At 55.6% G+C, this 24935-nt stretch overlaps 1 long non-coding RNA gene across 1 annotated transcript; it reads right to left on the bottom strand.

The window, feature by feature from the left end:
* Nucleotides 1–1022: 1022 nt before the first annotated feature.
* LOC147110114 (uncharacterized) lies at nt 1023–24199 on the bottom strand. The gene is made up of 6 exons (XR_015080389.1): nt 24111–24199; nt 18216–18311; nt 17746–17790; nt 14332–14406; nt 1306–1351; nt 1023–1217 (listed from the first exon to the last, which is right to left on the bottom strand). It is a non-coding gene; the product is annotated as an uncharacterized LOC147110114 (long non-coding RNA).
* Between the last annotated feature and the right edge of the window lie 736 nt (nt 24200–24935).

Genomic DNA, 24935 nt, shown 5'->3' with positions numbered 1-24935 from the left:
CACACCGACAGTGTGGCGTTCCCTCAGTACTGCCCCTCCAACAGTGCGACGCACCCTCAGTACTGTCCCTCTGACATAATCGTTCCCTCAGTACTGCCCCTCCAACAGTGCGGCGCTCCCTCAGTACTGCCCCTCCGACAATGCGGCACTCCCTCAGTACTGCCCCTCCGACAGTGCGGCGCTCCCTCAGTACTGACCCTCCGAATGTGCAGCGCTCCCTCAGTACTGCCCCTCCGACAGTGCGGCGCTCCCTCAGTACTGCCACACCGACAGTGCGGCGTTCCCTCAGTACTGCCCCTCCGACAGTGCGGCACTCTTTCAGTATTGCTCCTCCGACAGTGCAGCACTCCCTCAGTACTGCCCCTCCGACAGTGCGGGGCTCCCTTAGTACTGCCCCTCCGACATAATCGCTGTGCACTGCTGTAATCATTTTCCATTTGGGAGGACTCGGGAAGTGGTTTAGACGGAGTCCGGGGTCAGTGGGAATCACCTTCACTCGATCAATCTTGCAAACATTCTGAGCCACAAACTCTTGCAGCCACACGAGCTGACTGAGCGTGCCTTTCTAGAGAGAGTGGGGGAGAGAGAGGGAGAGAGAGAGTGAATGAGAGAGAGAGAGAGAGAGAGAGAGACACAGAGAGAGAGAGAGACAGAGAGAGAGACAGAGAGAGAGAGAGAGAGAGACACACACAGAGAGACAGAGAGAGAGACAGAGAGAGAGAGAGACAGAGAGAGAGAGAGAGAGACAGAGAGAGAGAGAGAGAGAGAGGGGGGGAGAGAGAGAGAGACAGAGAGAGAGACAGAGAGAGAGAGAGAGAGACAGAGAGAGAGAGAGAGAGAGAGAGGGGGGAGAGAGAGAGAGACAGAGAGAGAGACAGAGAGAGAGAGAGAGAGAGAGACAGAGAGAGAGAGAGAGAGAGAGTGAGTGAGGGAGAGCAAGAGAGGGAATGAGAGAGAGCGAGAGAGAGAGTGAACGAGAGGGGGGGAGAGGAGGTGTGCAGACATAAGACCACCAGTGAAGATTCTCTTTCAGGGTTTATTGAGTTGGGACTGGGTGAGCCGCTGTTCGCTGCCCTGATTTCAGGGGTCAGAGTGAACCAGCGGCTCCAACAACTCAAGCACAAAACTCTCTTCCGAAGTTGCCAATGACGGAGCGATCATCAGTCCTTGTGCAGGCTGGGCTGGCGGGCTATGCCTCACCGTAGATGGTGTACTTTCTGTGGGAGAGAGAGAGAGCGGAGTTCAGAATGTGTCCGGGGCCCTGAAATATGGAACTTGAGTTTACAGTAACATCGTCAGACTCACCCTCCCTTCTTACACCAACAGCACCGAGGCAATCGCAGTCGGTCCGCTGCAAGAGAATCAATCGGGAGAGGTTAGGTTCAGTCACACAGTGCAGGCAAAGAGTGAGAGAGAGGGAAAGAGAGACAGAGAGAGTGACAGAGAGAGCGAGACAGAGAGACAGAGAGAGAGACAGAGACAGACAGAGACAGACAGAGAGAGAGACAGAGAGACAGAATGTTGGAAAACTGTAACTTTTTGCTATGTAAGCTTTGGCAATATGGTTCTCTGTAAACTTTCATGCCAATAAAGCATTTGAATTGAATTGGAATTGGAGAGAGAGAGAGACAGAGAGAGAGAGAGAGACAGAGAGAGAGAGACAGAGAGGGGGGGGTGGTTGTGGAGGTTGGAGGAGGTTACAGAGATAAAGAGGGTTGTAGGGGCTGGAGGAGGGTCCAGAGATAGGGAGGGTTGTAGGGGCTGGAGGAGGTTACAGATCTAGGGAGGTTTGTAGGGGCTGGAGGAGGTTACAGAGATAGGGAGTGGTGTAGGGGGCTGGAGGGGGTTACAGAGATAGGGAGGGGTGTAGGGGGCTGGAGGAGGTTACAGAGAGGGAGGGTTGTAGGGACTGGAGGAGGTTACAGAGATAGGAAGGGTTGTCAGGCCTGGAGGAGGTTACAGAGATAGGGAGGGTTGTAGGGGCTGGAGGAGGTTGCAGAGATAGGGAGGGGTGTAGGGGCTGGAGGAGGTTATAGAGATAGGGAGGGTTGTAGGGGCTGGAGGAGGTTGCAGAGATAGGGAGGGGTGTAGGGGCTGGAGGAGGTTACAGAGATAGGGAGGGTTGTAGGGGCTGGAGGAGGTTACAGAGATAGGGAGGGTTGTAGGGGGCTGGAGGAGGTTACAGAGATAGGGAGGGTTGTAGGGGCTGGAGGATGTTACAGAGATAGGGAGAGTTGTAGGGGCTGGAGGAGGTTACAGAGATAGGGCGGGTTGTAGGGGCTGGAGGAGGTTACAAAGATAGGGAGGGTTGTAGGGGGCAGGAGGAGGTTCCAGAGATGGGGGTGGGGGCGTTGTAGGAGGCTGGAAGAGGTTACAGTGATAGGGACGGTTATAGGGGCTGGAGGAGGTTACAGATAGGGAGGGTTGTAGGGGCTGGAGGAGGTTACAGAGATAGGGGTGGTTGTCGTGGGCTGGAGGAGTTTACAGAGATAGGGAGGGTTGTAAGGTCTGGTGGAGGTTACAGAGATAGGGAGGTTTGTAGGGGCTGGAGGAGGTTATAGATATAGGGAAGTTTTAGGGGCTGGAGGAGGTTGCAGAGATAGGGAGGGTTGTAGGAGGCTGGAGGAGGTTACAGAGATAGGGAGGGTTCTAGGGGCTGGAGGAGGTTACACAGGTAGGGAGGGTTGTAGGGGCTGGAGGAGGTTACAGAGATAGGGGTAGTTGTAGGGCTGGAGGAGGTTACAGCTATAGGGAGGGTTGTAGGGACTGGAGCAGCTTACAGAGATAGGGAGAGTTGTAGGGGCTGGAGGAGGTTACAGAGATAGTGAGGGTTGTAGGGCTGAAGGAGGTTACAGAGATTGGGAGGGTAGTAGGGGGCTGTAGGAAGTTACAGAGATAGGGAGAGTTGTAGGGGCTGGAGGAGGTTACAGAGATAGCGAAGGTTGTAGGGGGCTGGAGGAGGTTACAGAGGTAGGGAGGGTTGTAGGGGCTGGAGGGGACTACAGAGATAGGGATGGTTGTAGGGGCTGGAGGAGGTTACAGAGATAGGGAGGGGTGTAGGGGGCTGGAGGGGGTTACAGAGATAGGGAGGGGTGTAGGGGGCTGGAGGAGGTTACAGAGAGGGAGGGTTGTAGGGACTGGAGGAGGTTACAGAGATAGGTAGGGTTGTCAGGCCTGGAGGAGGTTACAGAGATAGGGAGGGTTGTAGGGGCTGGAGGAGGTTACAGAGATAGGGAGGGTTGTAGGGGGCTGGAGGAGGGTACAGAGATAGGGAGGGTTGTAGGGGGCTGGAGGAGGTTACCGAGATAGGGAGGGGTGTAGGGGGCTGTAGGAGGTTACAGAGATAGGGAGGGTTGTAGGGGCTGGAGGAGGTTACAGAGATAGGGAGGGTTGTAAGGGCTGAAAGAGGTTACAGAGATACGGAGTGTTGTAGGGGTGGAGGAGGTTACAGAGCTAGGGAGGGTTGTAGGGGCTGGAGGAGGTTACAGAGATAAGGAGGGTTGTAGGGGCTGGAGGAGGTTACAGAGATAGGGAGGGTTGTAGGGGGCTGGAGGAGGTTACAGAGATATGGAGGGTTGGATGGGGCTGGAGGAGGTTACAGAGATAGGGAGGGTTGTAGGGGCTGGAGGAGGTTACAGAGATAAGGAGGGTTCTAGGGGCTGGAGGAGGTTACAGAGATAGAGAGGGTTGTAGGGGCTGGAGGAGATTCCAGAGATAGGGAGGAAATAAGGGGCTGGAGGAGGTTACAGATATAGGGAGGTTTGTAGGTGCTGGAGGAGGTTACAGAGATAGGGTGGGTTGCAGGGGCTGGAGGAGGTTGCAGAGATGGGAGGGCTGTAGGGCTGAAGGAGGTTACAGAGATAAGGAGGGTTGTCGGGGGCTGGAGGAGGTTACAGAGATAGGGAGGGTTGTAGGGGCTGGAGGAGGTTACAGAGATAGGGAGGGTTGTAGGGGCTGGAGGAGGTTGCAGAGATGGGAGGGCTGTAGGGCTGAAGGAGGTTACAGAGATAAGGAGGGTTGTCGGGGGCTGGAGGAGGTTACAGAGATAGGGAGGGTTGTAGGGCTGGAGGGTGTTAAAGAGATAGGGAGGGGTGTAGGGGGCTGGAAATGATTACAGAGAGGGAGGGTTGTAGGGGCTGGAGGAGGTTACACAGATAGGTAAGTTTGTCAGGGCTGGAGGAGGTTACAGAGATAGGGAGGGTTGTAGGCCTGGAGGGGGTTACAGAGATAAGGAGGGGTGTATGGGGCTGGAGGAGGTTACAGAGAGGGAGTGTTGTAGGGGCTGGAGGAGGTTACAGAGATAGGGAGGGTTGTAGGAGGCTAGAAGAGGTTACAGAGATAGGGAGAGTTGCAGGGGCTGGAGAAGGTTACAGAGATAGGGAGGGTTGTAGGGGCTGGAGGAGGTTACAAAGATAGGGAGGGTTGTAGGGGGCAGGAGGAGGTTCCAGAGATGGGGGTGGGGGCGTTGTAGGAGGCTGGAATAGGTTACAGTGATAGGGACGGTTATAGGGGCTGGAGGAGGTTACAGATAGGGAGGGTTGTAGGGGCTGGAGGAGGTTACAGAGATAGGGGGGTTGTCGTGGGCTGGAGGAGTTTACACAGATAGGCAGGGTTGTACGGTCTGGTGGAGGTTACAGAGATAGGGAGGTTTGTAGGGGCTGGAGGAGGTTACAGATATAGGGAGGGTTGCAGGGGCTGGAGGAGGTTACAGAGATAGGGAGGGTTGTAGGAGGCTGGAGGAGGTTACAGAGATAGGGAGGGTTGTAGGGGCTGCAGGAGGTTACACAGGTAGGGAGGGTTGTAGGGGCTGGAGGAGGTTACAGAGATAGGTGTAGTTGTAGGGCTGGAGGAGGTTACAGCTATAGGGAGGGTTGTAGGGGCTGGAGCAGCTTGCAGATGTAGGGAGATTTGTAGGGGCTGGAGGATGTTACAGAGATAGTGAGGGTTGTAGGGGGCTGGAGGAGGTTACAGAGATAGGGAGGGTTGTAGGGGGCTGGAGGAGGTTACAGAGATAGGGAGGGTTGCAGGAGGCAGGAAGAGGTTACAGAGATAGGGAGGTTTGTGGGGGCTGGAGGAGGTTACAGAGAGTAGGAGGGAGGTAGGGGGCTGTAGGAGGTTCCAGAGATACGGGGGGGGGGCGTTGTCGGAGGCTGGAAATGTTACAGAGATAGAGAGGGTTATAGTGGCTGGAGGAGGTTACAGATAGGGAGAGTTGCAGGTGCTGGAGGAGGTTACAGTGATGGGGGGGCGGGGTTGTCGTGGGCTGGATGAGTTTACAGAGATAGGGAGGTTTGTAGGGACTGGAGGAGTTTATAGATATAGGGAGGGTTTTAGGGGCTGGAGGAGGTTACAGAGATAGGGAGGATTATAGGAGGCTGGAGGAGGTTACATAGATAGGGAGGGTTGTCGGGGCTGGAGGAGGTTACAGAGATAGGGAGGGTTATAGGTGCTGGAGGAGGTTACAGAGATAGGGAGGGGTGTATGGGCTGGAGGAGGTTACAGAGACAGCGAGATTTGTAGGGGCTGGAGATGGCTATAGATATAGGGAGGGTTGTAGGGGCTGGAGGAGATTACAGAGATAGGGAGGGTTGTAGGAGGCTGGAGGAGGTTACAGAGATAGGGAGGATTGTAGGGGCTGGAGGAGGTTACGGAGATAGGGGTGTTGTAGTGGCTGGAGGAGGTTACAGATCTAGGGAGGGTTGTAGGGGCTGGAGGAGGTTACAGAGATAGGGAGCGTTGTAGGGGCTGGAGGAGGTTACAGAGATAGGGAGGGGTGTAGGGGGCTGGAGGAGGTTACAGATCTAGGGAGGGTTGTAGGGGCTGGAGGAGGTTACAGAGATAGGGAGCGTTGTAGGGGCTGGAGGAGGTTACAGAGATAGCGAGGGTTGTAGGGGCTGGAGGAGGTTACAGAGATAGGGAGGGTTGTAGGGGCTGGAGGAGGTTACAGAGATAGGGAGGGTTGTAGGGGGCTGGAGGAGGTTACAGAGATAAGGATAGTTGTAGGGCTGGAGGAGGTTACAGAGATAGGGAGGGTTGTAGGGGCTGGAGGAGGTTACAGAGATAGGGAGGGTTGTAGGGGCTGGAGGAGGTTACAGAGATAGGGAGGGTTGCAGGAGCTGGAGAAGGTTACAGAGATAGGGAGGGTTGTAGGGGCTGGAGGAGGTTACAGAGATAGGGAGGGTTGTAGGGGCTGGAGGAGGTTACAGAGACAGGGAGGGTTGTAGGTGCTGGTGCAGGTTACAGAGATAGGGAGGGGTGTATGGGCTGGAGGAGGTTACAGAGATAGGGAGGGTTGTAGGGGCTGGAGGAGGTTACAGAGACAGGGAGGGTTGTAGGTGCTGGTGCAGGTTACAGAGATAGGGAGAGTTGTTGGGGCTGGAGGAGGTTACAGAGATAGTGAGGTTTGTAGGGCTGAAGGAGGTTACAGAGATAGGGAGGTTTGTAGGGGGCTGGAGGAGGTTACAGAGATAAGGAGGGTTGCAGGAGGCAGGAAGAGGTTACAGAGATAGGGAGGTTTGTGGGGGCTGGAGGAGGTTACAGAGAGTGGGAGGGAGGTAGGGGGTTGTCGGAGGTTCCAGAGATACTTGTGGGGGGGCGTTGTAGGAGGCTGGAATATGTTACAGAGATAGAGAGGGTTATAGGGGCTGGAGGAAGTTACAGATAGGGAGGGTTGAAGGGGCTGGAGGAGGTTACAGAGATAGGGGGGTTGTCGTGGGCTGGAGGAGTTTACAGAGACAGGGAGGGTTGTAAGGTCTGGTGGAGGTTACAGAGATAGGGAGGTTTGTAGGGGCTGGAGATGGTTATAGATATGGGGAGGGTTGTAGGGGCTGGAGGAGTTTACAAAGATTGGGAGAGTTGTAGGAGGCTGGAGGAGGTTACAGAGATAGGGAGGATTGTAGGTGCTGGAGGAGGTTACGGAGATAGGGGGTGTTGTAGTGGCTTGAGGAGGGTACAGAGATAGGGAGGGTTGTAGGGGCTGGAGGAGGTTACAGAGATAGGGAGGTTTGTAGGGTGCTGGAGGAGGTTACAGAGATAGGGAGTGTTGTATGAGCTGGAAGGTGTTACAGAGATAGGGAGGGTTGCAGGGACTGGAGGAGGTTACAGAGATCGGGGGCGTTGTAGGGACTGGAGTAGGTTACTGAGATATGGAGGGTTGTAGGGGGCTGGAGGATGTTACAGAGCTAGCGAGTGTTGTAGTTGCTTGAGGAAGTTACAGAAATAGGGAGGGTTGTAAGGGCTGGAGGAGGTTACAGAGATAGGAAGGGTTGTTGGGGGCTGGAAGAGGTTACAGAGATAGGGTGGTTTTTTGTGGCTGGAGGATGTTACAGAGATAGGAAGGGTTGTAGCGGCTGGAGGAGATTACAGAGATAGGGAGCGTTGTAGGGGGCTGGAGGAGGTTTCAGAGATAGGGAGGGGTGTAGGGGCTGGAGGAGGTTACAGAGATAGGGAGGATTGTAGGGGCTGGAGGAGTTTACAGAGATAGCGAGGGTTGTAGGGGCAGGAGAACGCTACAGAGATAGGGAGGGTTGTAGGGGCTGGAGGAGATTACAGAGATAGGGATAGTTGTAGGGCTGGAGGAGGTTACAGATATAGGGAGGGTTGTAGGGGCTGGAGGAGGTTACAGAGATAGGGAGAGTTGTAGGGGCTGGAGGAGGTTACAGAGATAGTGAGGATTGTATGGCTGAAGGAGATTACAGAGATTGGGAGGGTTGTAGGGGGCTGGAGGAGTTTACAGAGATAGGGAGATTTGTGAGGGCTGGAGGAGGTTACACAGATAGGGAGGGTTGTCGGGGGCTGGAGGAGGTTACAGAGATAAGGAGGGTTGTAGGGGGCTGGAGGAGGTTACAGAGATAGGGAGGGGTGTAGGGGGCTGGAGTAGGTTACAAAGATAGGGAGGATGTAGGGGGCAGGAGGAGGTTCCAGAGATGGGGGGTGGGTTGTAGGAGGCTGGAAGATGTTACAGAGATAGGGAGGGTTATAGGGGCTGAAGGAAGTTACAGATAGGGAGGGTTGAAGGGGCTGGAGGAGGTTACAGAGATAGGGGGGTTGTCGTGGGCTGGAGGAGTTTACAGAGACAGGGAGGGTTGTAAGGTCTGGTGGAGGTGACAGAGATAGGGAGGTTTGTAGGGGCTGGAGATGGTTATAGATATAGGGAGGGTTGTAGGGGCTGGAGGAGTTTACAGAGATTGGGAGAGTTGTAGGAGGCTGGAGGAGGTTACAGAGATAGGGAGGATTGTAGGTGCTGGAGGAGGTTACGGAGATAGGGGGTGTTGTAGTGGCTTGAGGAGGGTACAGAGATAGGGAGGTTTGTAGGGTGCTGGAGGAGGTTACAGAGATAGGGAGGGTTGTATGAGCTGGAAGGTGTTACAGAGATAGGGAGGGTTGCAGGGACTGGAGGAGGTTACAGAGATAGGGAGCGTTGTAGGGGCTGGAGGAGGTTACAGAGATAGCAAGGGTTGTAGGGGGCTGGAGGAGGTTACAGATCTAGGGAGGGTTGTAGGGGCTGGAGGAGGTTACAGAGATAGGGAGGGGTGTAGGGGGCTGGAGGAGGTTACAGAGAGGGAGGGTTGTAGGGACTGGAGGAGGTTACAGAGATAGGGATAGTTGTAGGGCTGGAGGAGATTACAGCTAAAGGGAGGGTTGTAGGGGCTGGAGGAGGTTACAGAGATAGGGAGGGTTGCAGGGGCTGGAGGAGGTTACAGAGATAGGGAGGGTTGTAGGGGCTGGAGGAGGTTACAGAGATAGGGAGGGTTGTAGGGGCTGGAGGAGGTTACAGAGACAGGGAGGGTTGTAGGTGCTGGAGCAGGTTACAGAGATAGGGAGAGTTGTAGGGGCTGGAGGAGGTTACAGAGAGAGTGAGGTTTGTAGGGCTGAAGGAGGTTACAGAGATTGGAAGAGTTGTAGGGGGCTGTAGGAGGTTACATTGATAGGTAGGGTTGGAGGGGCTGGAGGGGATTACAGAGATAGGGAGGGTTGTAGGGGCTGGAGGAGGTTACAGAGATAGAGAGGATCGTCGGAGTTGGAGGAGGTTACAGAGATATGGAGGGTTGTAGGGGCCTGGAGGAGGTTACAGAGATAGGGAGGGTTGTAGGGGGCTGGAGGAGGTTACAGAGATACGGATGGTTGTAGGGCTGGAGGGGGTTACGGAGATAGCGAGGTGTGTCGGGGGCTGGAGGAGGTTACAGAGAGGGACGGTTGTAGGAGCTGGAGGAGGTTACAGAGATAGGTAGGTTTGTCAGGGCTGGTGGAGGTTACAGAGATACGGAGTGTTGTACTGGCTTGAGGAGGTTACAGAGATAGGGAGGGTTGTAGGGGCTGGAGGAGGTTACAGAGATAGGGAGGGTTGTAGGGGGCTGGAAGAGGTTACAGAGATAGGGAGGTTTGTAGGGGCAGGAGGATGTTACAGAGATAGGGAGGCTTGTAGGGACTGGAGTAGGTTACTGATATATGGAGGGTTGTAGGGGGCTGGAGGAGGTTACAGAGACAGGGAGGGTTGTAGGTGCTGGAGCAGGTTACAGAGATAGGGAGAGTTGTAGGGGCTGGAGGAGGTTACAGAGATAGGGAGGGGTGTAGGGGCTGGAGGAGGTTACAGAGATAGGGACGGTTGTAGGGGCTGGAGGATGTTACAGAGATAGCGAGGTTTGTATGGGCAGGAGGAGCTTACAGCGATAGGGAGGGTTGTAGAGGCTGGAGGAGGTTACAGAGATAGGGTGGGTTGTAGGGGCTGGAGGAGGTTACAGAGATAGGGAGGGTTGTAGGGTCTGGAGGAGGTGACAGAGATAGGGAGGGTTGTAGGGGCTGGAGGAAGTTACAAAGATAGGGAGGGTTGCAGGGGCTGAAGGATGTTACAGAGACAGGGAGTGTTGTAGGGGCTGGAGGAGGTTACAGAGATAAGAAGGGTTCTAGGGACTGGAGGAGGTTACAGAGATAGAGAGGGTTGTAGGGGGCTGGAGGAGATTATCGAGATAGGGAGGATATAAAGGGCTGGAGGAGGTTACAGAGATAGGGAGGGTTGTAGGGGCTGGAGGAGGTTATAGAGATAGGGAGCGTTGTAGGGGCTGGAGAAGGTTACAGACATAGAGAGGGTTGTAGGGGCTGGAGGAGGTTACAGAGATAGGGAGGGTTGTAGGGGTTGGAGGAGGTTACAGAGATAGGGAGAGTTGTAGGGGCTGGAGGGGGTTACAGAGATAGGGAGTGTTGTAGGGGGCTGGAGGTGGTTACAGATATAGGGTGTGTTGTAGGGGCTGGAGGAGGTTACAGAGATAGGGAGAGTTGTAGGGGCTGGAGGAGGTTACCGAGAAAGTGACGGTTGTAGGGCTGAAGGAGATTATAGAGATTGGGAGGGTTGTAGGGGGCTGGAGGAGGTTACAGAGATAGGGAGGGTTGTAGAGTCTGGAGGAGATTACAGAGATAGGGAGGGTTGTAGGGGGCTGGAGGAGGTTACAGAAATTTGGAGGGTTGTAGGGGCTGGAGGGGGTTACAGAGATAGGGTGGCTTTAGGGGCTGGGGGAGGTTACAGAGATAGTGAGGGTTGTAGGGGCTGGAGGAGGTTACAGAGATAGGGAGAGTTGTAGAGTCTGGAGGAGGTTACAGAGATAGGGAGGGTTGTAGGGGGCTGGAGGAGGTTACAGAGATTTGGAGGGGCTGGAGGGGGTTACAGAGATAGGGTGGGCTTTAGGGGCTGGGGGAGGTTACAGAGATAGCGAGGGTTGTAGGGTCTGGAGGAGGTTACAGAGATAGGGAGGGTTGTAGGGGGCTGGAGGAGGTTACAGAGATAGGGAGGGTTGTAGGGGCTGGAGGAGGTTACAGTGATAGCGAGGGTTGTAGAGGCTGGAGGAGGTTACAGAGATAGGGAGAGTTGTAGGGGCTGGAGGAGGTTACAGAGATAGCGAGGGTTGTAGAGGCTGGAAGAGGTTACTGAGATAGGGAGGGTTTTAGGGGCTGGTGGAGGTTACAGAGATAGGGAGGGTTGTAGGGGCTGGAGGAGTTTACAGAGATAGGGAGGGTTGTAGGGGCTAGAGGGGGTTACAGAGATAGGGTGGGTTGTAGGGGCTGGAGGAGGTTGCAGAGATAGCGAGGGTTGTAGGGGCTGGAGGAGGTTACAGAGATAGGGAGGGTTGCAGAGGCTGGAGGAGGTTACAGAGATAGGGAGGGTTGTAGGGGCTAGAGGAGGTTACAGAGATAGGGAGGGTTGTAGGGGCTGGAGGAGCTTACAGAGATAGGGAGGGTTGTCGTGGGCTCGAGGAGGTTACAGAGATAGGGAGGGTTGTAGGGGCTGGAGGCGGTTACAGAGATAGAGAGGGTTGTAGGGGCTCGAGGAGGTTACAGTGTTATGGAGGGTTGTAGGGTGCTGGAGGAGGTTACAGAGATAGGGAGGGTTGTATGGGGCTGGAGGAGGTTACAGAGATTGGGAGGGTTGTAGGAGGCTGGAAGAGGTTACAGAGATAGGGAGGGTTGTAGGGGCTGGAGGAGTTTACAGAAACAGGGAGGGTTGTAGGGGGCTGGAGGTGTTTACAGAGATAGGGAGGGTTGTAGGGGCTGGAGGAGGTTACAGAGATAGCGAGGTTTGTAGAGGCTGGAGGAGGTTACAGAGATAGGGAGAGTTGTAGGGGCTGGAGGAGGTTACAGAGATAGCGAGGGTTGTAGATGCTGGAGGAGGTTACTGAGATAGGGAGGGTTGTAGGGGCTGGTGGAGGTTACAGAGATAGGGAGGGTTGTAGGGGCTGGAGGAGGTTACAGAGATGGGAGGGCTGTAGGGCTGAAGGTGGTTACAGAGATAGGGAGGTTTGTAGAGGCTGCTGGAGGTTACAGAGATAGGGAGGGTTGTAGGGGCTGGAGGAGGTTACAGAGATAAGGAGGGTTGTAGGGGGTTGGAGGAGGTTACAGAGGGAGGGTTGTAGGGGGCTGGAGGATGTTACAGAGATAGGGAGGGTTGTAATGGCTGGTGGAGCTTACAGAGATAGGGAGGGTTGTAGGGGCTGGTGGAGGTTACAGAGATAGGGAGGGTTGTAGGGGGCTGGAGGAGGTTACAGAGATAGCGAGGGTTGTAGGGGCTGGAGGAGGTTACAGAGATAGGGAGGGTTGCAGAGGCTGGAGGAGGTTACAGAGATATGGAGGGTTGTAATGGCTAGAGGAGGTTACAGAGATAGGGAGGGTTGTAGGGGCTGGAGGAGGTTACAGAGATAGGGAGGGTTGTAGGGGCTGGAGGAGCTTACAGAGATAGGGAGGGTTGTCGTGGGCTCGAGGAGGTTACAGAGATAGGGAGGGTTGTAGGGGCTGGAGGCGGTTACAGAGATAGAGTGGGTTGTAGGGGCTCGAGGAGGTTACAGTGTTATGGAGGGTTGTAGGGTGCTGGAGGAGGTTACAGAGATAGGGAGGGTTGTATGGTGCTGGAGGAGGTTACAGAGATTGGGAGGGTTGTTGGAGGCTGGAAGAGGTTACAGAGATAGGGAGGGTTGTAGGGGCTGGAGGAGGTTACAGAAATAGGGAGGGTTGTAGGGGCTGGAGGAGGTTACAGAGATAGGGAGGGTTGCAGAGGCTGGAGGAGGTTACAGAGATATGGAGGGTTGTAATGGCTAGAGGAGGTTACAGAGATAGGGAGGGTTGTAGGGGCTGGAGGAGGTTACAGAGATAGGGAGGGTTGTAGGGGCTGGAGGAGCTTACAGAGATAGGGAGGGTTGTCGTGGGCTCGAGGAGGTTACAGAGATAGGGAGGGTTGTAGCGGCTGGAGGCGGTTACAGAGATAGAGTGGGTTGTAGGGGCTCGAGGAGGTTACAGTGTTATGGAGGGTTGTAGGGTGCTGGAGGAGGTTACAGAGATAGGGAGGGTTGTATGGGGCTGGAGGAGGTTACAGAGATTGGGAGGGTTGTTGGAGGCTGGAAGAGGTTACAGAGATAGGGAGGGTTGTAGGGGCTGGAGGAGTTTACAGAAATAGGGAGGGTTGTAGGGACTGGAGGAGGTTACAGAGATAGTTAGCTTTGTAGGAGGCTGGAGGAAGTTACAGAGATAGGGAGGATTTAAGGGGCTGAAGGAGGTTACAGAGATAGGGAGGGTTGTCGGGGCTTGAGGATGTTACAGAGATAGGGAGGGTTGCAGGGGCTGGAGGAGGTTACAGAGATAGGGTGGGTTGTAGGGGCTGGAGGAGGTTACAGAGATAGAGAGGGTTGTAGGGGGCTGGAGGAGGTTACAGAGATAGGGAGGGTTGTAGGGGCTGGAGGAGGTTACAGAGATAGGGAGGGTTGTAGGGGCTGTAGGAGGTTACAGAGATAGGGTGAGTTGTAGGGGCTGGAGGATGTTACAGAGATAGGGAGGGGTGTAGGGGCTGGAGGAGGTTACAGAGATAGGGAGGGTTGTAGGGGCTGGAGGAGGTTACAGAGATAGGGAGGGTTATAGGGGCTGGAGGAGGTTACAGAGATAGGGTGGGTTGCAGGGGCTGGAGGAGGTTACAGAGATAGGGAGGGTTGTAGGGGCTGGAGGAGGTTACAGAGATAGGGTGAGTTGTAGGGGCTGGAGGAGGTTACAGAGATAGTGAGGGTTGCAGGGCTGAAGGAGGTTACAGAGATTGGGAGGGTTGTAGGGGGCTGGAGGAGGTTACAGAGATAGGGAGAGTTGTCGGGGCTGGAGGAGGTTACAGAGATAGGGAGGGTTGTCGGGGCTGTAGGAGGTTACAGAGATAGGGAGGGTTGTAGGGGCTGAAGGAGGTTACAGAGATAGGGAGGGTTGTAGGGGGCTGGAGGAGGTTACAGAGATAGGGAGGGTTGTAGGGGGCTGGAGGAGGTTACAGAGATAGGGAGGGTTGTTGGGGCTGGAGGAGATTACAGAGATAGGGAGGGTTGTAAGGGCTGGAGGAGGTTACAGAGATAGGGAGGGTTGTAGGGGCTGGAGGAGGTTACAGAGATAGGGAGGGTTGTTGGGGCAGGAGGAGGTTACAGAGATAGGGAGGGTTGTAGGGGGCTGGAGGAGGTTACAGAGATAGGGAGGGTTGTAGGGGCTGGAGGAGGTTACAGAGATAGGGAGGGTTGTAGGGGGCTGGAGGGGGTTACAGAGATAGGGAGGGTTGTAGGGGCTGGAGGAGGTTACAGAGATAGGGACGGTTGTTGGGGCTGGAGGAGGTTACAGAGATAGGGAGGATTGTAGGGGCTGGAGGAGGTTACAGAGATAGGGACGGTTGTTGGGGCTGGAGGAGGTTACAGAGATAGGGAAGGACAAGGAGGCCACGGAGGGATTTGAAAACAAGGATGAGAATTTTAAAATCGAGGCGTTGCTGGACCTGGAGCCCATGTAAAGGAGTTGAAAAGTTGGAGGGGGAGACTTTATAAGGATGACACTTACCAAAAAGCACCATTATTCCCATTATGAACAAGATAGCAGCCATCAGCAGACCCCATTTCCTGAGGGATAGATAGTCTAGGAGAGATTGACCAAAAACACATCATGTTAAGCAGAGAGAGATAGAGGGACTACTTCATCCAAACTCTCAAAGAAGCTTATATAATACCTTTTTCCCCCACCCTAAACTAGGCTGGCTGTTTGACTGTGCAGGGCATCACATTCTACAGCAGCAGCCACTGCCCCAATATCGTGAGCAAGTGCGCCTCCCCCGCACTTGCCCAATATAGGGGAGCTGATTTCATTTCTGCCGCCCCGTCACTGCCTCAGGACGTCCCAAAACGCTTTACAGCCAATGAAGTACTTATGAAGTGTGGTCACAGTTGTAATGTGGGAAACGCGGCAGCCAATTTGCGCGCAGCAAGCTCCCACAAACAGCAATGTGATAAACACCAGGTCATCTGTTTTTTAGTGATCTTGGTCAAGGGATCAATATTGGCCCCAGGACACCGGGGAGAACTCCCCCCACTGCTCTTCATCCAACAGTGGCCATGGGATCTTTTACGTCCACCTGAGAGATCAGACGGGGCCTCGGTTTAACGTCTCATCCGAAAGACGGCACCCTCGAAAGTGCAGCGCTCCCTCAGTGCTGCCCCTCCGACAGTGCGGCGCTCCCTCAGTGCTGCCCCTCCGACAGTGCAGCGCTCCCTCAGTACTGCCCCTCCGACAGTGCGGTGCTCCTTCAGTACTGCCCCTCCGACAGTGCGGCGCTCCCTCAGTACTGCCCCTCCAACAGTGCGGCACTCCCTCAGTACTGCCTCTCCGACAGTGCGGCGCTCCCTCAGTACTGCCCCTCCGACAGTGCAGCACTCCCTCAGTACTGCCCCTCCGACAGTGTGGCGCTCCCTCAGTACTGCCCCTCCGACAGTGCGGCGCTCCCTCAGTACTGCCCCTCCGACAGTGTGGCGCTCCCTCAGTACTGCCCCTCCGACAGTGCGGCGCTCCCTCAGTACTGCCCCTCTGACAGTGCAGCGCTCCCTCGGTACTGCCCCTCCGACAGTGCGGCGCTCCCTCAGTACTGCCCCTCCGACAGTGCGGCATTCCCTCAGTGCTGCCCCTCCGACAGTGCGGCGCTCCCTCAGTACTGCCCCTGCGACAGTGCAACGCTCCCTCAGTACTGCCGCTCCGACAGTGCGGCGCTCCCTCAATACTGCCCCTCCGACAGTGCGGCACTCCCTCAGTACTGCCCCTCTGACAGTGCGGCGCTCCCTCAGTACTGCCACTCCGACAGTGCGGTGCTCCCTCAGCACTGCCCCTCCGACAGTGCGGCGCTCCCACAGTACTGCCCCTCCGACAGTGCGGTGCTCCCTCAGTACCGCCCCTCCGACAGTGCGGCGCTCCTTCAGTACTGCCCCTCCGACAGTGCGGCGCTCCCTCAGTACTGCCCCTCCAACAGTGCGGCGCTCCCTCAGTACTGCCCCTCCGACAGTGCGGCGCTCCCTCAATACTGCCCCTCCGACAGTGCGGCGCTCCCTCAGTACTGCTCCTCCGACAGTGCGGCGCTCCCTCAGTACTGCCCCTCCGACAGTGCGGCGCTCCCTCAGTACTGCCCCTCCGACAGTGCGGCGCTCCCTCAGTACTGCCCCTCCGACAGTGCAGCACTCCCTCAGTACTGCCCCTCCGACAGTGCGGCGCTCCCTCAGTACTGCCCCTCCGAAAGTGCGACGTACCCTCAGTACTGCCCCTCTGACAGTGCGGTGCTCCCTCAGTACTGCCCCTCTGACAATGCGGCGCTCCCTCAGTACTGCACCTGTGACAGTGCGACGCTCCCTCAGTACTGCCCCTCCGACAGTGCGGTGCTCCATCAATAGTGCCCCTCGGACAGTGCGGCGCTGCCTCAGTACTGCCCCTCTGACAGTGCAGCGCTCCCTCAGTGCTGCCCCTCCGACAGTGCGGGGCTCCCTCAATACTGCCCCTCCGACAGTGCAGCGCTCCCTCAGTACCGCCCCTCCGACAGTGTGGGGCTCCCTCAGTACTGCCCCTCCGTCAGTGCGGCGCTCCCTCAGTACTGCCCCTCCGACAGTGCAGCGTTCCCTCAGTGCTGCCCCTCCGTCAGTGCGGCGCTCCCTCAGTACTGCCCCTCCGACAGTGCAGCGCTCCCTCTGTACGGCCCCTCCGACAGTGCGGCGCTCCCTCAGTACTGCCCCTGCGACAGTGCGACGCTCCCTCAGTACTGCCCCTCCGACAGTGCGGCACTCCCTCAGTACTGCCCCTCCGACAGTGCGGCGCTCCCTCAGTACTGCCCCTCCAACAGTGCGGCGCTCCCTCAGTACTGCCCCTCCGACAGTGCGGCGCTCCCTCAATACTGCCCCTCCGACAGTGCGGCGCTCCCTCAGTACTGCTCCTCCGACAGTGCGGCGCTCCCTCAGTACTGCCCCTCCGACAGTGCGGCGCTCCCTCAGTACTGCCCCTCCGACAGTGCGGCGCTCCCTCAGTACTGCCCCTCCGAAAGTGCGACGTACCCTCAGTACTGCCCCTCTGACAGTGCGGTGCTCCCTCAGTACTGCCCCTCCGACAATGCGGCGCTCCCTCTGTACGGCCCCTCCGACAGTGCGGCGCTCCCTCAGTACTGCACCTGTGACAGTGCGACGCTCCCTCAGTACTGCCCCTCCGACAGTGCGGCGCTCCATCAATAGTGCCCCTCGGACAGTGCGGCGCTGCCTCAGTACTGCCCCTCTGACAGTGCAGCGCTCCCTCAGTGCTGCCCCTCCGACAGTGCGGGGCTCCCTCAATACTGCCCCTCCGACAGTGCAGCGCTCCCTCAGTACCGCCCCTCCGACAGTGTGGGGCTCCCTCAGTACTGCCCCTCCGTCAGTGCGGCGCTCCCTCAGTACTGCCCCTCCGACAGTGCAGCGTTCCCTCAGTGCTGCCCCTCCGTCAGTGCGGCGCTCCCTCAGTACTGCCCCTCCGACAGTGCAGCGCTCCCTCTGTACGGCCCCTCCGACAGTGCGGCGCTCCCTCAGTACTGCCCCTGCGACAGTGCGACGCTCCCTCAGTACTGCCCCTCCGACAGTGCGGCACTCCCTCAGTACTGCCCCTCCGACAGTGCGGCGCTCCCTCAGTACTGCCCTCCCGACAGTGCGGCGCTCCCTCAGTACTGCCCCTCTGACAGTGCGGCGCTGCCTCAGTACTGCCCCTCCGACAGTGCGGCGCTGCCTCAGTACTGCCCCTCCGACAGTGCGGCGCTCCCTCAGTACTGCCCCTCCGACAGTGCGGCGCTGCCTCAGTACTGCCCCTCCGACAGTGCGGCGCTCACTCAGTACGGGCACCAGGAAGTGGCGGCCTGGATTATGGGCTCGAGCTTTGTTAGGAAATTTACATAATCATGCGAGGATGAAAAAGTTAACACTAACATACCGTATTCAAATTTCTCCGGCGCCTCAGGAGGACCCTCATGGTTTACTGTCAAAAGATGAAGAAATATGACATAACACAGACACTGAGAGAAGACTACCCTGTGTGTGAAGAAGTGCTTCCTGACATCACCCCTGAACGGCCTGGCTCTAATCTTAAGGTTCTGCCCCCTTGTTCTGGACTCCCCCCCACCAGAGGAAATAACCATCTACCGGTTCAGCTCCTTCAGTCATCTCAAACCCCTCGATTAGATCACCCCTTAATCTGCTAATCTCCAGGGAATACAAACCCAGTGTGGTGCAACCAGTCCTCGCGATTTAACAGTTTCAGCCGCCGGGGTGTCATTCTGGGGAAAGTTCCCTCGAGGCGGTGGGATGTGGCCAAGGGGGTCTCGGAGTCAGGGCGCTGGTGGGAACGAGGACACAGACCTCCCAAACTATTTCCTTCCCACCCACCCAGCCCAATCCCATTACCTTTGGTTGTCACAGCCTTCGTTGTCACCCGCCTCACGGGCCTTCTCGTTTCACTGACAGCTCTGGGGGTCCCTTGGGTGTCACGGTCACTCACACCTGTTCCAAGAAGAGACAACAAGTTTTATTCTCTCCCCCTTGCTTAAGACTTCTCCATGACGCGTGTGGGAATCGTCATGTGAGAGAGAATAGATCAATGCCAAGCGGGACAGTGTTACTGACGATGATAACAACTTCCCACAGACACAGAGCAATCACAACAATCCGGCATATTCAGAGCTCGTGTCAGGACACTCATGCTGTACCTGCCCTGGGAGTGTTTGATGGGGCAGTGTAGAGGGAACTTTACTCTGTTTCTAACCCTGTGCTGTACCTGCCCTGGGAGTGTTTGATTGGACAGTGTAGAGGGAGCTTTACTCTGTATCTAACCCGTGCTGTACCTGCCCTGGGAGTGTTTGATGGGACAGTGTAGAGGGAGCTTTACTCTGTATCTAACCCGTGCTGTACCTGCCCTGGGAGTGTTTGATGGGACAGTGTAGAGGGAGCTTTACTCTGTATCTAACCCGTGCTGTACCTGCCTTGGGAGTGTTTGATGGGACAGTGTAGAGGGAGCTTTACTCTGTATCTAACCCGTGCTGTACCTGCCCTGGGAGTGTTTGATGGGACAGTGTAGAGGGAACTTTACTCTGTTTCTAACCCTGTGCTGTACCTGCCCTGGGAGTGTTTGATTGGACAGTGTAGAGGGAGCTTTACTCTGTATCTAACCCGTGCTGTACCTGCCCTGGGAGTGTTTGATGGGACAGTGTAGAGGGAGCTTTACTCTGTATCTAACCCGTGCTGTACCTGCCCTGGGAGTGTTTGATGGGACAGTGTAGAGGGAGCTTTACTCTGTATCTAATCCGTGCTGTACCTGCCCTGGGAGTGTTTGATGGGACAGTGTAGAGGGAACTTTACTCTGTATCTAACCCCGTGCTGTACCTGCCCTGGGAGTGTTTGATGGGACAGTGTAGAGGGAACTTTACTTTGTATCTAACCCCGTGCTGTACCTGCCCTGGGAGTGTTTGATGGGACAGTGCAGAGGGAACTTTACTCTGTATCTAACCCTGTGCTGTACCTGCCCTGGGAGTGTTTGATGGGACAGTGTAGAGGGAGCTTTACTCTGTATCTCACCCGTGCTGTACCTGCCCTGGGAATGTTTGATGGGACAGTGTAGAGGGAGCTTTACTCTGTATCTAACCCCGTGCTGTACCTGCCCTGGGAGTGTTTGATGGGACAGTGTAGAGGGAACTTTACTCTGTATCTAACCCGTGCTGTACCTGCCCTGGGAGTGTTTGATGGGACAGTGTAGAGGGAGCTTTACTCTGTATCTAACCCATGCTGTACCTGCCCTGGGAGTGTTTGATGGGACAGTGTAGAGGGAGCTTTACTCTGTATCTAACCCGTGCTGTACCTGCCCTGGGAGTGTTTGATGGGACAGTGTAGAGGGGGCTTTACTCTGTATCTACCCCGTGCTGTACCTGCCCTGGGAGTGTTTGATGGGACAGTGTAGAGGGAGCTTTACTCTGCATCTAACCCGTGCTGTACCTGCCCTGGGAGTGTTTGATGGGGCAGTGTAGAGGGAACTTTACTCTGTATCTAACCCGTGCTGTACCTGCCCTGGGAGTGTTTGATGGGACAGTGTAGAGGGAGCTTTACTCTGTATCTAACCCGTGCTGTACCTGCCCTGGGAGTGTTTGATGGGGCAGTGTAGAGGGAACTTTACTCTGTACCTAACCCGTGCTGTACCTGCCCTGGGAGTGTTTGATGGGACAGTGTAGAGGGAGATTTACTCTGTATCTAACCCCGTGCTGTACCTGCCCTGGGAGTGTTTGATGGGACAGTGTAGAGGGAGCTTTACTCTGTATCTAACCCCATGCTGCACCTGCCCTGGGAGTGTTTGATGGGACAGTGTAGAGGGAGCTTTACTCTGTATCTAACCCATGCTGTACCTGCCCTGGGAGTGTTTGATGGGACAGTGTAGAGGGAGCTTTACTCTGTATTTAACCCGTGCTGTACCTGCCCTGGGAGTGTTTGATGGGACAGTGTAGAGGGAACTTTACTCTGTATCTAACCCCGTGCTGTACCTGCCCTGGGAGTGTTTGATGGGACAGTGTAGAGGGAGCTTTACTCTGTATCTAACCCGTGCTGTACCTGCCCTGGGAGTGTTTGATGGGACAGTGTAGAGGGAGCTTTACTCTGTATCTAACCCGTGCCGTACCTGCCCTGGGAGTGTCTGATGGGACAGTGTAGAGGGAGTTTTACTCTGTATCTAACCCGTGCTGTACCTGCCCTGGGAGTGTTTGATGGGACAGAGTAGAGGGAGCTTTACTCTGTAACTAACTCATGCTGTACCTGCCCTGGGAGTGTTTGATGGGACAGTGTAGAGGGAGATTTACTCTGTATCTAACCCGTGCTGTACCTGCCCTGGGAGCGTCTGATGGGACAGTGTAGAGGGAGTTTTACTCTGTATCTAACCCATGCTGTACCTGCCCTGGGAGTGTTTGACGGGACAGTGTCGAGGGAGCTTTACTCTGTATCTACCACCGTGCTGTACCTGCCCTGGGAGTGTTTGATGGGACAGTGTAGAGGAAGCTTTACTCTGTATCTAACCTGTGCTGTACCTGCCCTGGGAGTGTTTGATGGGACAGTGCAGAGGGAGCTTTACTCTGTATCTAACCCGTGCTGTACCTGCCCTGGGAGTGTTTGATGCGACAGTGTAGAGGGAGCTTTACTCTGTATCTAACCCATGCTGTACCTGCCCTGGGAGTGTTTGATGGGACAGTGTAGAGGGAGCTTTACTCTGTATCTAACCCGTGCTGTACCTGCCCTGGGAGTGTTTGATGGGACAGTGTAGAGGGAGCTTTACTTTGTATCTAACCCCGTGCTGTACCTGCCCTGGGAGTGTTTGATGGGACAGTGCAGAGAGAGCTTTACTCTGTATCTAATCAGTGCTGTTCCTGCCCTGGGAGTGTTTGATGGGACAGTGTAGAGGGAGCTTTACTCTGTATCTAACCCGTGCTGTACCTGCCCTGGGAGTGTTTGATGGGACAGTGTAGAGGGAGCTTTGCTCTGTATCTAACCCATGCTGTACCTGCCCTGGGAGTGTTTGATGGGACAGTGTAGAGGGAGCTTTACTCTGTATCTAACCCGTGCTGTACCTGCCCTGGGAGTGCTTGATGGGACAGTGTAGAGGGAGCTTTACTCTGTATCTAACCCGTGCTGTACCTGCCCTGGGAGTGTTTGATGGAACAGTGTAGAGGGAGCTTTACTCTGTATCTAACCTGTGCTGTACCTGCCCTGGGAGTGTTTGATGGGACAGTGTAGAGGGAGCTTTGCTCTGAATCTAACCCATGCTGTACCTGTCCTGGGAGTGTTTGATGGGACAGTGTAGAAGTAGCTTTACTCTGTATCTAACCCGTGCTGTACCTGCCCTGGGAGTGTTGATGGGACAGTGTCGACGGAGCTTTACTCTGTATCTAACCCGTGCTGTACCTGCCCTGGGAGTGTTTGATGGGACAGTGTAGAGGGAGCTTTACTCTGTATCTAACCCGTGCTGTACCTGCCCTGGGAGTGTTTGATGGGACAGTGTAGAGGGGGATTTACTCTGTATCTAACCCGTGCTGTACCTGCCCTGGGAGTGTTTGATGGGACAGTGTAGAGGGAGATTTACTCTGTATCTAACCCGTGCTGTACCTGCCCTGGGATTGTTGATGGGACAGTGTAGAGGGAGCTTTACTCTGTATCTAACCCGTGCTGTACCTGCCCTGGGAGTGTTTGACGGGACAGTGTAGAGGGAGCTTTACTCTGTATCTAACCCGTGCTGTACCTGCCCTGGGAGTGTTTGATGGGACAGTGTAGAGGGAGCTTTACTCTGTATCTAACCCCGTGCTGTACCTGCCCTGGGAGTGTTTGATGGGACAATGTAGAGAGAGCTTTACTCTGTATCTAACCCGTGCTGTACCTGCCCTGGGTGTGTTTGATGGGGCAGTGTAGAGGGAGCGTTGCTCTGTATCTAACCCGTGCTGCACCTGCCCTGGGAGTGTTTGATGGGACAGTGTAGAGGGAGCTTCACTCTGTGTCTAACCCGTGCTGTACCTGCCCTGGGAGTGATTGATGGGACAGTGTAGAGGGAGCTTTACTCTGTATCTAACCCGTGCTGTACCTGCCCTGGGAGTGTTGATGGGACAGTGTAGAGGGAGCGTTGCTCTGTATCTAACCCATGCTGTACCTGCCCTGGGAGTGTTTGATGGGACAGTGCAGAGGGAGCTTTACTCTGTATCTAACCCCGTGCTGTACCTGCCCTGGGAGTGTTTGATGGGACAGTGTAGAGGGAGCTTTACTCTGTATCTAACCCGTGCTGTACCTGCCCCGGGAGTGTTTGATGGGACAGTGTAGAGGGAGTTTTACTCTGTATCTAACCGTGCTGTACCTGCCCTGGGAGTGTTTGATGGGACAGTGTAGAGGGAGCTTTACTCTGTATCTAACCCGTGCTGTACCTGCCCTGGGAGTGTTTGATGGGACAGTGTAGAGGGAGCTCTACTCTGTATCTAACCCGTGCTGTACCTGCCCTGGGAGTGTTTGATGGGGACAGTGTAGTGGGAGCTTTACTCTGTATCTAACCCGTGCTGTACCTGCCCTGGGAGTGTTTGATGGGACAGTGTAGAGGGAGCTTTACTCTGGATCTAACCCATGCTGTACCTGCCCTGGGAGTGTTTGATGGGACAGTGTAGAGGGATCTTTACTCTGTATCTAACCCGTGCTGTACCTGCCCTGGGAGTGTTTGATGGGACAGTGTAGAGGGAGCTTTACTCTGTATCTAACCCCGTGCTGTACCTGCCCTGGGAGTGTTTGATGGGACAGTGTAGAGAGAGCTTTACTCTGTATCTAACCCGTGCTGTACCTGCCCTGGGTGTGTTTGATGGGGCAGTGTAGAGGGAGCGTTGCTCTGTATCTAACCCGTGCTGTACCTGCCCTGGGAGTGTTTGATGGGACAGTGTAGAGGGAGCTTTACTCTGTATCTAACCCGTGCTTTACCTTCCCTGGGAGTGTTTGATGGGACAGTGTAGAGGGAGCTTTACTCTGTATCTAACCCCGTGCTGTACCTGCCCTGGGAGTGTTTGATGGGACAGTGTAGACGGAGCTTTACTCTGTATCTAACCCATGCTGTACCTGCCCTGGGAGTGTTTGATGGGACAGTGTAGAGGGAGCTTTACTCTGTATCTAACCCGTGCTGTACCTGCCCTGGGAGTGTTTGATGGGACAGTGTAGAGGGAGCTTTACTCTGTATCTAACCCCGTGCTGTACCTGCCCTGGGAGTGTTTGATGGGACAGTGTAGAGGGAGCTTTACTCTGTATCTAACCCATGCTGTACCTGCCCTGGGTGTGTTTGATGGGACAGTGTAGAGGGATCTTTACTCTGTATCTAACCCGTGCTGTACCTGCCCTGGGAGTGTTTGATAGGACAGTGTAGAGGGAGAGTTACTCTGTATCTAACCCGTGCTGTACCTGCCCTGGGAGTGAGTGATGGGGATAGTGTAGAGGGAGCATTGCTCTGTATCTAACCCGTGCTGTACCTGCCCTGGGAGTGTTTGATAGGACAGTGTAGAGGGAGCGTTACTCTGTATCTAACCCGTGCTGTACCTGCCCTGGGAGTGAGTGATGGGGATAGTGTAGAGGGAGCATTGCTCTGTATCTAACCCGTGCTGTACCTGCCCTGGGAGTGTTTGATGGGACAGTGTGGAGGGAGCTTTACTCTGTATTTAACCCGTGTTGAATGGCCTCCTCCTGTTCCTGTGATACTGAGCGGAGTTGTGGTTCCCAACTCAACGAGGCCTGTTGTGAAGTGAGGATTGCAGTTACCTGTCAGTGCCGAGGTATTCTCTGTGTCAGTGATCGCGGTTGAGGTGGACGTGATGTTCTCGTCATCTGGTAAAGTAAAAATGCAGGTTAGACAGGAAGAAACAATCTTCAGAAATGTGTTCCTCCCTCACAGCTGTCTAGACCGCGTCCCATCACCGTGCGGGGGAATCGCAGACACAGACCCGCGTCCCGTCACCGTGCGGGGGAATCGCAGACACAGACCCGCGTCCCATCACCGTGCGGGGGAATCGTAGACACAGACCCGCGTCCCAACACCGTGCGGGGGAATCGCAGACACAGACCCGCGTCCCGTCACCGTGCGGGGGAATCGCAGACACAAACCCGCGTCCCATCACCGTGCGGGGGAATCGCAGACACAGACCCGCGTCCCAACACCGTGCGGGGGAATCGCAGACACAAACCCCCGTCCCATCACCGTGCGGGGGAATCGCAGACACAGACCCGCGTCCCAACACCGTGCGGAGAATCGCAGACACAGACCCGCGTCCCAACACCGTGCGGGGGAATCGCAGACACAGACCCGCGTCCCAACACCGTGTGGAGAATCGCAGACACAGACCCGCGTCCCATCACGGTGCGGGGGAATCGCAGACACAGACCCTCGTCCCATCACCGCGCGGGGGAATCGCAGACACAGACCGCCTCCCATCACCGTGCGGGGGAATCACAGACACAGACCCCCGTCCCATCACCGTGCGGGGGAATCGCAGACACAGACCCCCGTCCCGTCACCGTGCGGGGGAATCACAGACACAGACCCCCGTCCCATCACCGTGCGGGGGAATCACAGACACAGACCCCCGT

The sequence above is a fragment of the Somniosus microcephalus genome, chromosome 12, assembly GCF_052327205.1.
Source record: "Somniosus microcephalus isolate GS21.2 chromosome 12, FLI_Smic_1.0, whole genome shotgun sequence".
NCBI lineage: Eukaryota > Metazoa > Chordata > Chondrichthyes > Squaliformes > Somniosidae > Somniosus > Somniosus microcephalus.
The sequence above is the reverse complement of the archived record's forward strand: the minus strand, read 5'-3'. Positions and strand labels throughout refer to the sequence as shown.